The sequence below is a fragment of the Pseudorca crassidens genome, chromosome 10, assembly GCF_039906515.1.
Source record: "Pseudorca crassidens isolate mPseCra1 chromosome 10, mPseCra1.hap1, whole genome shotgun sequence".
NCBI lineage: Eukaryota > Metazoa > Chordata > Mammalia > Artiodactyla > Delphinidae > Pseudorca > Pseudorca crassidens.
Window position 1 is genome coordinate 99,253,491 of NC_090305.1, and position 15,029 is coordinate 99,268,519.

Genomic DNA, 15,029 nt, shown 5'->3' on the forward strand with positions numbered 1-15,029 from the left:
ACACGCCTAAGTCCCTCTCTACTCACAGCCCTGTGGTGTCTCCCGTAGAATCAAGTCCAGTCCCCGTGTCACGGCCTGGATGATCTGGTGCCCGCCAACCTCCCCAGTCTCATCTCCCACCACTCCCTCCCTTACTCACTACGCTCCAGCCACACAGGCCTCTCCATGGCACTGAGAGGTAACAGCCTCAGGACCTTTGCACTTGCTGTGTAAGGGGATGCTCCTTCTTCCCCAGATCGTCACACACATCTTGCCATTGGGCATCGACTCAGATGCCAGCTCTTCAGAGAGGCCATCCCCAGTCATTCTTTTTTTTTTTTTTTTTTCTTATTTTGGCTGCTCCGTGTCTTAGTTGTGGCACACAGGATCTTCGTTGCAGCATGCGGGATCTTTTAGTTGCAACATGCAGACTTCTTAGTGGCGGCATGCAGACTCTTAGTTGCGGCATGTGAACTCTTAGTTGCGGCATGTGAACTCTTAGTTGCGGCATGTGAACTCTTAGTTGCAGCATGTGAATTCTTAGTTGCAGCATACATGCAGAGTCTAGTTCCCTGACCAGGAATCGAATCCAGGCCCCGGGAGCACAGTCTTACCCACTGGACCACCAGGGAAGTCCCGTCCCTGGTCATTCTGCACCATATCCCTCCCTGGGATGGAAAAAGTCCTCTACACCAACTAAAGGAAAACCCTGTTTGTCCAATTCAGGATGCTGGCTATTCACAAAACCCTCCTGTAGCCCAGAGCCCTACCAAATTATCCAAACTACCCAGCCCTCGGCAGCAGAGCTTACTCACCCTGCCTCCCGTGCCTTCCCATGAAAACCACAGTAAAGGACCCTGCCCACGCCTTCTCCTCTCTCCTTTCGCCTCCTGATGAATGTGGCGCTCCCCTGCCTAGCCCCCCATGGCGTGGTGTGCCCCCTCCTCTTGGGAATGAGTAACAAACTCTATTTTCTTTTTTTTTTCAAGATTTATCATTTGTTTACTTATTTATTTATTTTTAGCTGCATCGGGTCTTAGTGTGGCACATGGGATCTTCGTTGAGGCATGTGGGATCTTTCGTTGCAGCGCACAGGCTTCTCTCTAGTTGTGGCGCGTGGGTTTCCACGGTGCGTGGGCTCTGTAGTTTGTGGCGCGCAGGCTCTACAGTTGAGGCGTGCGAGCTCAGTAGTTGTGGCGCGCAGGCTTAGTCGCCCCACGGGGTGCGGGATCTTAGCTCCCCGACCAGGGATTGAACCCGCGTCCCCTGCATTGGAAGGCGGATTCTTTATCACTGGACCACCAGGGAAGTCCCCCAACTCTCTTTTCAATGGCCATCCTCTCCTGATCTGTTGGCCTCATCCTACAAAAACAGTAATGAAACCTACATTTTCATGCAGTCTCCTACCCCCAAACACAGAGCCTGGCACTCAACAAACATGCCACAAAGATCACACGAGGGCAGAAGCCATGCCCACCCAGCCCACCGCTCTACCTCCAGAGCCTAGCGCACTGCCCACCCCACAGCAGGCGCATGAGAAATACCAGTTGAATAAATGAATAATAAGGGCGGACTAAGTGCCAGGAACATTCCCATCTGGGAGGATAGTACGGTGGGTGGGAGCACGGATCTCGAAGCCTGGGTTGAATCCTGTTCTGCCACGTTCTAGCTGTGTAGACTCGGACAAATTACTTAACTTCTCTGTGTGTCCTCATAGGGAAAAGGGATAGGTAATAATGCCCTCAGAGAGTCGCTGTGACTGTTAAGTGAATTTGTTTAGGCAGGGGGTACAGAGCTGCGTGTGGCATGTGGGCATCACCACATATGTAATTACATGTCCTTGTTTTCTCCACCAACCAGCTCTGAGGACAGACTACTATTCCCATTTTGCAGAGAAAGACATTGAAGCGAAGAAGTGGCAGAGCTGTACCTTGACTATTCATCGTGTATTAGAATCCAAGGTTCCTCCAGTCAGGGCCAAGAGCTGGGCCTCCACCCCCCTGAGGGCCCCCAGCCCCCTCTGGCTCCTCGCCCGCCCACCTCCTGACCTGCTCTCCTGAGTGCCGTATCTTGGGCTGCACACACAAGCCATTCGGAGCAATGACCTGGATTCCGGGTGTTCAAGTTAAACTACAATTACGCCTGTGAAATCATGACTATATTATGCTTGGCAGAGAGGCTGTCCAATGGGACTCAGGCCATAGCCCAGCCCCACTCCCCACCAACAGAGTTTAAGCATTTTTTAGCTGCCAACAATGAAAACTTGTGAGATTCCACAGAAAACATTTAAATGTCCACATTCTGTTGAAAAATCAGAAGGTCTGGTCTTATCAGAGCTCAGAGACCCGCCTCCCCATTCCCACTGACCCTTTGTCCACCCTCACTCAGACTGTCACAGCCTCAGATGCCCCTGTTTTCACCCCCTCTAATCCTCCCTTGAGACATCTCCCAAAGAAGAATTTTACACCATTGCCCTTGTCACAAGAACCTTTTAGAAAATATCAATTGTATCAGGTCACGCCCTTGCTGTGAACTTCTGATTCTCTGTTTCTCTACAACTTCATATCTAAACTCCTTACTGGGGCATCCTAACCCGCTGTGGCCCAGCCTCTGGCTACTTTTCCAGCCTCAATTCTTCTGGCTTTCTTCAAAGCCATCTTAAACTATAATCGTATCCTAATGTGGAAGACAGACAATGAACAAACAAACAAATGAACAAGATTATAAAAGAGATATGAAAGAGCTGAACAGGGCAGTGTGATAAATGGTAATTGTGGGTCACCTTGAGGTAGAGCCATCTGGGAAGGCTTCTCAGAGGAGGTGGCCTTTGACCTGAAACTCGCATGGGCAGAGTTATCTCCTGAGTGCTCCCAATGAATCTTAAAGATGGATCTTCATCCATCCTTCATCATGAAGGATTCCAGTCCTTTGTGTCTGCCTGTCTCCACACTCCTTGCAATGCACATGTGCTGCCCTCCCACCAAGAGATATAGTCTGTTTCCCTATTCCTTGAACCTGGATTAGCCTTGGGACCTGCTTTGGCCAACAGAATGCAAAGACCATTCTTTCCCAACCCAAATGCTTAGGCACCTTTGTTGAAAATCAGTTATCATATGTATGTAGGTCTATTTTGGACTCTCTTCTGTTCCACTGATCTATGTGTCTACCCTTTACCAATACTACACCACTGTCTTGATTGTTCTGATATAGTAAGTCTTCAGACCAGGAAAAGGAAGTTTCCCAACTTTGTTCTTTTCCAAAATTGTTTTGGTTGATGCTAGGTCATTTGCATTTCCGTATAAACTTTAGAATCAGCTCATCAATTCCTACAAAAGTACCTGCTGCGATTTTGATTGGGACTATGTTGCTCAATTTGGGAAAAATTATCTCAACAACACTGAGTACCCCAATCCATGAATATGGTATACCACTCCATCTATTCAGGTCTTCCTTCATTCTCTTATTGCAGATGTCTTCCATTACAAAAGTCTTGGCTATCTTTGGTTAAATTTATTCCTAAATTGTTGGTGATACTGTAATTTCTAAAAATTTCATTTTCTAATTGTTTACTGCCAATACATAAAAACACAGGTGATCTTGTTTAGCCTTAGCTGGAAGCTGCCTACATCTGCCCTGCACATGTATTTTCAGGTTCAGCCAGAGACATTTTGGAGAATATGGAGAATTTAGGGGTTCTCCCCTCCAGCTCTCTCCTGCCCAGGACTCCGTCACTCTCCAGTGGCCACAGTAGCCCCACAGAACCAAGCTCTGATTCCCAGCCCAGAGATATGGCAGGATTTCTACTGGAGTTTTAGCTACTGTTTATTTCACCATGACTGCACCGTACCTTCAAGCTAAAGCCATAAAAACTGGAAACTACTCAATGTTGGGTCCCTTCTTTCAAGTTTTCTCCAAAATCTACTTACTTTGTGCACTTTCCAGAGGCTTGAGGTCCTGGTTATGTTTTGTTTTGTTTTTAAACAGTCAGCTTTCCTCTGGCTGACCTTTCTTCTTTTTCTTTTTAATAAATTTATTTTATTTATTTTATTTTTGGCTGCGTTGGGTCTTTGTTGCTGCACACGGGCCTTCTCTAGCTGCGGCGAGTGGGGTCCACTCCTCGTTGCAGTGCGTGGGCCTCTCACTGCGGTGGCTTCTCTTGTTGCGGAGCACAGGCTCTAGGCACGTGGGCCTCAGGAGTTGTGGCTTGAGGGCTCTAGAGCACAGGTTCAGTAGTTGTGGCACACGGGCTTAGTTGCTCCATGGCATGTGGGATCTTCCCGGACCAGGGTTCGAACCTGTGTCCCCTGCATTGGCAGGCAGATTCTTAACCACTGCGCCACCGGGTAAGCCCATGGTTACGTATTTTATTCAGTTTATAGTTGTTCTCTGAGGGAGGATCAGCCTGTTAGGAGCCTACTCTGCCATCCCAGAAGTGGAAGTCCTTGTTGATTTTAACATCTCTGATGGAACAAAGAATTTTAAAAGAAACATATCTTAAAAAAAAAAAAAAGGAAAATAACAAGTGTTGGCAAGGATGCAGAGAAATTAGAAAACTTGTGCTTTGCTGGCAGGAATGTATAATAGCACAGCCACTGCAGAAAAAGAGTCTGCCAGTTTCTCAAACAGCTAAGCACAGAATTACCATACAATCCAGCTATTCTCCTCCTGGGCATATACCCAAAAGAATCAAACGCTGAGACTCAAGGAGACACCTGTACACCAATATTGAAAGTGGCATTATTCACAACAGCCAATGGATGGAAATAACCCAGTGTCTATCAACAGATACATGGATAAACAAAACGTGGTCTATACACAAATGGAGTATTTTTCAGTCATAAAAGGGAAGGACTTTCTATTACATGCTGTTTGCTAGAGCTGTCGTAACGAAGTACCACAGACTGGGTGGCTTAAACAACAGAAATTTATTTTCTTCCGTGCTGGAGGCTAGAAGTCCAAGATCAAGGTGCTGGTAGAGTTCGTTCTTGCTGAGGGCTGTGAGGAAAGGGTCTCCTTGGCTTTTTGGTGGTCCTCTTCTCCCTGTGTCTTTATATGGTCTTCCGTCTGTCCACGTCTGTGTCCAAATTCCTTCTTCTGGTCAGGACACCAGTCATACTGGATCAGGGCCCATCCACATGACCTCATATCAACTTAAGTACCTCTGTAAAGACCCACTCTCCAAATGTCGTTATATTCTGAGGTACTGAGGGTCAGGACTTCAGCTTATGAATTTTAGCAGGTGCGGGGAGGAGAGATACCAATGCAGCAGCATGGATGAACCTTGAAAACATTACACTAATAAACCAGACACATAAGGACAAATATTATGTGATTTCGCTTATATGAGGTACCCAAAATAGTCAAATTCATAGAGACAGAAAGTAGAATAGAGGTTAACGGGGGCTGAGGGCAGGGGGAATGGGGAGTTAGTACGGAACGGTTACAGAGATTTTGTTTGAGACGATGAAAAAGTTCTGGAAATGGATAGTCACGATAGCTGTACCACACTGTAAATGTTGCACATTCACTGAATTGTACACTTAAAAATGGTTAAAATGGGCTTCCCTGGTGGCGCAGTGGTTGAGAGTCCGCATGCCGATGCAGGGGACACGGGTTCGTGCCCCGGTCCGGGAAGATCCCACATGCCGCAGAGCGGCTGGGCCCGTGAGCCATGGCCGCTGAGCCTGCACGTCCGGAGCCTGTGCTCTGCAGCGGGAGAGGCCACAACAGTGAGAGGCCCGCGTACCGCAAAAAAAAAAAAAAAAAAAAGCCAGGTCTTCCGTTTGACTAGTGGGGGCATCAATAACCTCGGGTGATCTACTTTATTTAATTTAAATAGTTTACTTGAACTTTCCCAGGGTGGCCAGCTGGGTGTCCCTTTGCCCCAGTAAGGTATCATCTTTTGGGCTGTAGACTCAGAAGAATGATTTCTCTCTGTGTCAAATGGTATCGTTACCCACTTAGAACACAAAACGTCGTGGTCCTGGGAGCTGGACATGCAAAGACATACAAAGCGTGGACAGCACTTCCGGGGCAAGGCATTTTCACTTCATATTCAAAACCACCTTAAGAGAATTACAATAGTCCCCATGGAACAGATAAGAAAACAGGCCTCAGTCTTCCTTCGGGAGCCTACACGAGCCCTGGAAAGTCTATGGGTATTAAAAATTATTTGAGGAAAGTTTGTATCCTTTCCTCTGGTGGTTCCAAAATAACTGCCTTTTCTTTTCTTTTTTTTTTTTTTACGGTACGCGGGCCTCTCACTGTTGTGGCCTCTCCCGTTGCTCCCCTTGTGGAGCACAGGCTCCGGACGTGCAGGCTCAGCGGCCATGGCTCACGGGTCCAGCCGCTCCGCGGCATGTGGGATCTTCCCGGACCGGGGCACGAACCCGTGTCCCCTGCATCGGCAGGCGGACTCTCAACCACTGCGCCACCAGGGAAGCCCTGCCTTTTCTTTCCATTGGACAAATAAGAGGGGAAGGAGGTGATGGAGATACATATATAATATACCTGTATTATAAATCTTAAATCCTTGCTCTATCACCTTATAAACCGTGTAACTTTAGGCAAGTGACCCCACTTCCTTACACTTAGTTTTTCTCAGCTGTAAAACGGAGATACTAGTGGAACTTGACCGAAACATAGGAAACACTTAATAACTATTAGCTAGTATTATTACTGTAATGGTGGTTATTCTTTTTTTTTTTTTTTTGCGGTACGCGGGCCTCTCACTGTTGTGGCCTCTCCCGTTGCGGAGCACAGGCTCTGGACGCGCAGGCTCAGCGGCCATGGCTCACGGGCCCAGCCGCTCTGCGGCATGTGGGATCTTCCCGGACCAGGGCACGAACCCGTGTCCCCTGCATCGGCAGGCGGACTCTCAACCACTGCGCCACCAGGGAAGCCCATTGGTGGTTAGTCTTACGTTCTCAGCAGTATGTCAAGGGCTTTAAGCATATCGTTGTCTACTGTCTCTCTTTCTACAGATAGACGTCTATCTATTAATATCCAGCTACCTCATTAAACCCATCTCAGCAACTCTGCAGAACATATTCTCTCATCCCCCTTATCGGAGGGAAAACTCAGGTTTTGAAACATTAAATAAACTTCCCCGAAGTTTGCACAGTTTATTGGCTGAGAAGTTCAGGGTTTAGAAAAAGCTGTGACTTGGAGGACCTGGTTCCGACACTGGTTTGTGATTGTCAGCAAGTCACTCTGCTTTCTCCCCAGCCTGTTTCCTCATCTGGAAGCTGGGAGTAACCAACCCCTGCATCCTCAGCGTCCTTGCTGAGACTGTGGCTGTGCAATCCTTTGTCATGATGAAAGAGAACGCAAGCTGCCTGGGAGGTCTGCATCTGTTGTGTTCCTGATTGTGCTCCCAGTTGCTGGCACCTTGGATGGGGACGTAGCAGGTACCCAATTTAAAGAAGCTGGATGAATGGGCAAATTAATTGTTTTGCTCAGAGCGGAAGTTTCCTGAATAATTCCCCAAATCCCAGCAATCCTGTGGTTCTCAGGACAAGAGCCTGAGAGGGTGATCACAACATCTGTCCCAGGTCTACCTGTGATTCCAAAGAGGAAAAATCCAGGAGAGATCAGGACACCTTTCTGCCGGCAGCAGCTGTGCCAGAGGGAGGAACGGTTGGTATCCTTGCAAAGGCCGTGGCGCTTGTACCCCGCCTGCCCTCGGAGGCCCCCTCCACAGGGCGGGGAGAGTCTATGGGGTGTCTCATGAACTGAAGTTCACATAGAAAACTAAACGCCAATGTCACTCAGGACATTTTTAGCAGTTCAGAGCTCAGCCCCTGTTTCGAAGCCCACACTCAGGTCATGTAGAGAAGCATTCTAACTCACTCACTGGCTGCCCTGTGGCCATCCTTGCTTTCAACTTGGGTTTTTCCTACTCTGCTCAGCAGAGATTAAATTCTCATTAGTTTTCTACTGTATCTTGAGGATGTGTATATCTGACAATGAATCATGCCTGGAAAAAACGAAGGAAACCCTCCAGAGGCAGCTATTTATTTGTCGTCAGATAAAGCTGCAAAGGAACCTAATTAAGGCTTTTATTTTTAATTTGGGTTCAATTTTGGAATGCTCCATTACCAAGAGCCCAGAGGAATCTACTTTCAGGGTCCTGAGGGCTTGAGCAGCTAGACCAGAGGAGAAAGGAGCTGGGAGTCAAAGAAGATGCAGACCGCCTTCCAGGGACAGCGGGAGAGGTCCTGGGGCTGAACAAGAGCCCCCTCCCTGAAGGAGCATGACCTTCCCGGTCACAGAGATGGTCATTCACAATATTATTACCCCCACATGACACAGCGGGCAGACTCAACTGCAAGTTCTTATGAAATGTTTCAGCTGCAAGGTGCTTAGCCCTTTGGGCCTCAGTCTTCTCATCTGTAAATGGGAATCGTAATGCATGCCTAGGTCAGAGTTGTTCTAAGCAGTCCAATGACATGCTGAGTGACAAGGCAACTTTAGAAGTGGGACCTTGCTTCCCCAAGTTTGGGCATTCTTTAACTGTCTCATGTCTCCCCCCTCTCCCACCCCTCCTCCAAAGAAACAATGAGCTCTTTCAGGGCCAGGTCCATGGCTTATCTAGCAGTGAAACACAGCTCAAAGTGAACAGGCTTTGACACAAGACATACCTGGGCTTCAGTTCTATCCCTGCCATATTCTGGCTGTGTCAACATGGGTCCATTTCTTAATCTGAAACTCTCACTGGATAATGGGGGTCATAACATTTTCCTCCTAGGGTGTCGTGAGGATAAAATGAAATCAGGGATTGACAGTGTGTGACGCTTAGTCAAAGTTCCCATGGAGGGTCACTCTCTTCTCCTCGTTCTTCCCCTAATACACTATTCTTATGACCTCACAGTTATCAGGGCAGGGCCTCTGCACATAGAGTGGGCAAATTAATGTTTGCTCAATAGATGATCAGTGTTTGATCAATACTTGTTCGAGACCCGCTGGCTAATTCACCCGACCTTGTCATGCAAAAAGACTACTTTCCCATAAAGCAGTCCAGCCCCCAACCTACTACTCTCTTTGTGGGAAGCCCAGAGGGAACTAACAGAAGTGATATCCTTTCATCAGTTGATAAAAGCAATAAGCTAGATTTCAATGATCTGATGTGGAAATCGTCATGATCACCATCATCGTCACTTATGTAGCTCTAACTCCATGGCAGTCACTGTCCTAAGAGCTTTACAAATATTCATCTGCTCATCAGAGCAGCCCTATGGATGCCTGTGCTGCTATTAACCCCAGTTTACACATTAAGTAAGACACAGGAGCCTTAAAGAAGGTCTCCTAGCATATGAAAGATGAAAGGATTCAAGTCCCAGAACTATGAAGAGAATTCCCAATTATGCACTTTTCAACACACACACATACATGTAAATTCACACACTGCGATGAGTGTAAGTCAAATATAGAGTTAGAGGGCACTGTCCCCAAGACCACCTTCACTTCTGACACCAGCTGCCAACTCGGAGTGGTTCCCGAAACCCTCAGGTTCAACACTTTGCTAGAACCCACAGAACTCATGAAAGCTCTTAGACTCACAGGTATGGTTTCCTACAAGGAAAAATACAGACTGAAATCAGCCAGGAGAGGAAGTGCGTAAGGCAGAGCCCATGAGAAATGCCAAACGTGGAGCTTCCACTGCCCCCTTTGCACGGGGTCATGGGCAGTTCATTCGCCCGACGTTGACATGGGACGACATGCAGAGGGTCACCAGCAAGGGAAGCTCACCCAAGCCTCAGAGTTGAGGACGCTCACTGTGGCGCCATTAGACCTGATTGATTAATTGATTGACTGCCCCGTGGTTGGTCTAATCTTCAGGTCAACTGGTAGACCGACCTACCCACCCTAAATCACCTTGTTGGTCTTTCTGGAATGGCCAGCCCCACCCTAAATCACACTGTTACTGTCTGGCTGACCCAGGCAAACAAAGATCGCCTCCCAGGAGCCGAGGGTAAAGGTCAGACCTCCCCTGGGGCAAGGCGAAACTCTTGACTACATATACACACATGTATTTGCTTGTACTTACATGTATATAAATGCCTAGAAGAAAGACTGGAAGGAAACTTACAGACTGTGCACAGTCAGAATAGAAGGAAGTGCAACCTAAATATTTCACTCTGTTTTCTTTCTGCATCTCTCTATCTTTAAAATCTTTTCTGGTGAGAATATATTTGCATATCACTTGTGAGAATAGTTACTTTTAAAACCTCAGAGAATAAAGAAAAAAGAGGAAAGAAAACAAAGTCCATTGTGGCTGCCAGGTCTGAAGTGCCTCATCCTATAAATAGGATGAAATCTGCTGCCTTGGCCCAGTGAGGAATGGCATGGGCTGACCGTGTCATGGAATTCGGAGTTGGGAAATGCTAATAAAATGGTGCACGCCGGGACCCAGGAGCAAGGGGAAGGAAGGAGGTGACTCCAGGAGAGTAATGACCCTCAGACAAGGGTCCGTTTGACCTCCGGCGAACTGGCAGCCAGGCTGCGCTGAGTCCTGGGAGGAGATAAGTGGGGATGGTGGCTGGGATGGAGAACATGGAACTCAGATCTTGGCCTTGAAAACGGAGGAGGGAGGTGAAGGTCAGAGGAGCACGAGGAAGTCCCCACTTTGATACTCCTCCACCCCAAACCCTAGACAGGAGCCCAGGAGAAGTCAATGGCAAAGCCCCAAGTCCCTCCTGTGTGGCACTCCGTGACACTGATCTGTCCTCTTGTCCTAGCCATGCAAAAGCTCTTCTAGCTCAGCACCCCGGGGGCGCCCTGATTTCCCCCAATCTCATAGCACAGGTCAGGGCAAGCCCTGGCCCACCTGTCGCTGTCATCAGGACAAACTCCCAGACCTCTGCTCCGTGGTGTCCAGCTGTCCCAAACAAAGGCAAGGCCTGCATTTTTCTTTTGAGAGGCAGTTGTACTTTCCCCTCTGAAAAGACTCTAACAAAACCTAAGAGCAAAGAAAGGCCAATTTACAGTTACCTGCATAAAAAACACAAATCAGAAATCACTTTGAAATCGTAATTCAAGCACCCTATGGGATCTATACTATTCATGTTCTCCAACATTTTGTTTTCTTTTTAGAAGAGTCAGATTTTCTGAAAGAGCTCACAGTGTTATTAGAGGCATAAGAGTGAAGTTATAAATACAATGTCTGCTATATACCAGAAACTGCACTAACTCAATTAATCCTCACAGTTAATACTGCAAAGTACTACCCCCATTTTACAGATGTGGAAAACTGAGGCTCAGAGAGGTTAAGAGGCTCAAGGTCACACAGTGAAAGGAAGAGCCACGATACAAACCCAAGACTGATGTGAGAATCTGTATTCTTTCCAGAAGGTCCTAAGAGTTCCTGGCTCTCCCAGGCTCCTAGCAACCTAGGAGGTCCTGGTTCCAATTTGTCACAGCGACCTATAGTTTATCAGGCTTTGTTCCCAAATTCAAAAGCATTCTGAATCCCAAAATGACCTGGGCTGACTTTAAGGTCACCTATTACAGGGACACATTTTCCAAACCAAAAAACAAGCTCAGAGTCTAACAGATGAATTTTATTCTCCTTCAAGTGTGAAGTCAATCTAGGAAGGTGTCATTTGGACACCAAAGTGTGATGCTTCCAGGGAGAGTTCAACGGTTTACGAAAACCACGGGACAGAACTTCAGACACTGGGATTACCCAGAAACCCCGCGTTCCCGTAGCATCCTGTGACACCTTGGGCCCGCCTCGCACCGGGTCATGGATGCTGGTGACTGACATGTGTCTCACCCAATGGCCTGCAACCTGGAGGACAGAGGCATCTTGGGTGATGGCGAGTACAGAGACAAACTGTGCTGGGGGCGCTGGGGATGGGGGCACTGAAAGAAAGGAGAAAAAGGAAAGGAAGTCAGGGAAAGCGGAAAAGGAGGGAAGGAGCAAGAGAAAATAAACCCGAGAAATGTGAGACCTACAGTCACTCTAGTTATAAAACCACTGAGTCCAACCCCTGGAAAAGGTTCCACACGTGAACAGACCTGTAGGCAGGAGGCTCCCTTTTCCCTGCATCTGTCACCCCCGACCCAGCCACTCCTGGTGACCTCAGGCCCCAGGACCCACGCAGGCGGCGGCTGTGTCGAGCTTGCCTCCCTCTGGGTTCCAGGGCCACCTGAAGACCTGGTCCTCCAGACAGATGGCGAGGGCTACCAGGAATAGCACAGCTAACCGTGCACAGGACGACCCCCTCCCTGCTTTAACACAACGACAAGTCACTTTGGTGGGGGTTATGCATACACACAGACTACCTGGTTCACAGCCCGGCTTCCCCAAGCACCCGTGGGTGAGTGAAGAAACGGGAGCTACGTGATGTCCGGCCTGTAAGGTGCTGAATGACCACCCAGCAAAAGGGCGCTGAATGATGGCTTCACCAGAGTCTGACAGGGACGCACGTGCCCAGCCCCACAGATCGTGTTTCTCAGCCACGGGGCGAGCACAGCCGCGTGCTCATCCACGGCGTGGACAGCACAGAGCTGAGAGGGGCTGCCAACCTCAAGAGAATTAGGACCCAAAAATATCCAGACAGCCTGAAGAGAATGAATCCAACAAGGCGAAACTTTAATGGGACAGATGCTCGGGAGCCCTGTACTTGGGCCCCGAAATGCAGCTGCCCAAATCCCACAGGGGGCGGAGCACTTGACAGCAGCAGCGTGTGTGAGAAAGGCATGGGGGTTGCGCTGTGTGTCCAGAGCCGGGGTGTCTGCCAAGCAGGGCTGTGGCCGTAGGTACGCGAGAGTGGGAATAAAGGAAGTGCCCGGCTTCTCTCTGCTCCGAGCAGCGCCTCCAGGGCCTCACGCTTTCAGAAGGACAGCAAAGAGCTGGTACCCATCCACAGGAAAATGATGAGGACAGTGGGGTGGACTGAAGTCATGTCATACGAGCGATGGCAGCAAGAGCTATGTTTAGCCTGGAGAAGCAGCTCAGAGGGGACAGGAGAGCAGCTTTCCAGTATCTGAAGGGCTGTCACAATGAAGAGGGACTTTAGTGGGTTCCCTGTGGCTCCACAGGGTGAAACCAGGGCAACGGAAGTGGCATCAAGGCAAACTGGCCTGTCAGAAGTCAGGTTGGTGCTGTCTAGCACTTCAAGTTGTCTCCAGAGAGAATGAGTTCCCCGTCATTGGAAGTAATCAAGTACAAGAAGAATGACCACCTCCTTAGGGGTGTTGGGAAGGGTACTGGCCAGCCAAGATGACCTCTGTGGGACCTTTCATCTCCGAGTTGAGCCTTCCCTGGGAGACCTCGGGAGGGAAGACCTCTCTCTTGAGCGGCATGTCTCCAAAGGCCTTTCCCTTAAATTCCCTGGCTAAAGGCAGGAGCCAAGCACTTTCAACAGCTGCCATCCCACTGATTCCTTTTCCTAAATTAGGCTCCCTGGGGCCTCACACCGGCTGGAGACCAGAGACAAGGGCCCTACGTGCTCTAGAAAGTAATTAAGTCCATGATATCAGCACTGACTTGTCCCAAGAACACCGAAGCCCCAGGGGCAAGGCGCCAAGGGTCCTCAAATTACCATTCTTGTAGCGGATTTTGGCCTTTTGTCCCCGAGAGCCCAGGACCCTGTAAGGCGACCCATGCCAAACGGCAACCGAAATAGAGCTGAGTGCTGGGATACAGGCTGTCACCCAGGAAGGGGACGTCCAGTCAAGGACACTGGGGACGTGGCCTCCAACATCCCTGCCTACCTCTTCTCCCTCCACTGTTGTATGCAGTTGTTTTCTCCTCAATCAGCCAAGCAAAGTCAGATATGGGAGATGCCCCACAGCCAGGAGTAGGATGAGAAACATCCTGAAGCGGGGCAGGACTGGCGCGTCTTGGGCATCTGACCCACTCACCCAGCGGATGAGTGAGCACTCCCTACGTGCTAGGCATTCTGCTACAGTGACTCGAGTCTAACAGTAGGAAAAGAAAGGAATAACCAGTGAACAGATATTCTCTCTTGCCACATTTGAGGCAACTAAAGCCCAGAGAGGTTAAGTAACTTGGCGAGGGTCACAGAGCAGTGCCGAGGCCTCAGTCAATTCTTAAACAGAACTGTCAGCCCCACTAGGCCCAGAAGTACCAAGAAGGCCCTTCTACCAAGCAATCCACTGGCTCTCTCATCCCTGGATCCTCTTCTTTTTCAGGGGATCAGAATTTGCTGGGAATCAAAGTTCCTAAGCACCTCCTAAAGGAGGTGGGTGGGAAGCCCGCAGAGCAGATAACCCCCAGAAGAGCTTGGGGGTTCCAAAGACAAATCTACCTCCTTCCCAAATTCCCATCTTGGAATGACTATAAACCTGGGGGACATGAGAAAAAGGATGGAGACACGACACGTGGTGGGAGGATAAGAAGCAACATGAAGGACCACGTTCAAATCCTCACTCAAGCAAACCAACTATACAGAAATACGTTTGCCGATTAGCGATTGCATATGGTTCCGTCTAATATTGTACATTCAGAAGTATCTGTGGATGAAATAACACAATTCTAGGATTTCCTTCCAAATAACCCAGTGGGATTAACAGAAGGAGGGAGGTGGTAAGAGAAGAAACGAGACTGGACCTGCGTTAATAATTGCTGAGATCAGGTGTCGGGTGCAAGGGGCTCATTATACTTACCATTCTCTCTACTCTTGGATATGTTTGGAATTTATTCTAATTAAAGATTTAGAAAGGAGATGTTGCCAATATTTTGAGCATCACCGCTAATGTCACAGCCTAGAAAGAGAATCTGTAAAGGATGCAAATATTGTGCAAAGGTCAATTTTGGGGTCCGTGATTATGTTAGCGCTTATTAGTCTTTCTGGAAGGCATGTAAGCACATTCCGATTGAGCAGGACGGGAATTGAGAAAAGCGCTCATTAAAGACACGGCCAAAGCGTCGTTCATCCTCACTTCTCTTTTCCAGGAGACCAAGGTGCTGGTTTCAGCCTCCTTCATGGGAAGGGAGTACCTCTGGGGAAGCTGCTAGAAGATGTGGCGGGTCTCCCGTCCCTTTAATCGCTCCGTGGTGGTCTCGGAGCAGGGCTATT

General features: G+C 48.6%; 1 protein-coding gene across 3 annotated transcripts in view; it reads right to left on the minus strand.

Annotated features, from left to right (window-relative positions):
• Nucleotides 1-1,025: 1,025 nt before the first annotated feature.
• SSUH2 (ssu-2 homolog) overlaps nucleotides 1,026-15,029 on the minus strand; it is a 53,269-nt gene continuing 39,265 nt past the window's right edge. For 2 of the 3 annotated variants that reach the window (XR_010947147.1, XM_067755289.1), the window contains one exon: nucleotides 4,886-5,259. The gene's annotated coding sequence lies outside the window, so the exon portion shown is untranslated. Of the gene's footprint in view, nucleotides 1,342-4,885; nucleotides 5,260-15,029 lie in introns of those variants that run through there. The other variant, XR_010947148.1, reaches the window with a different exon arrangement.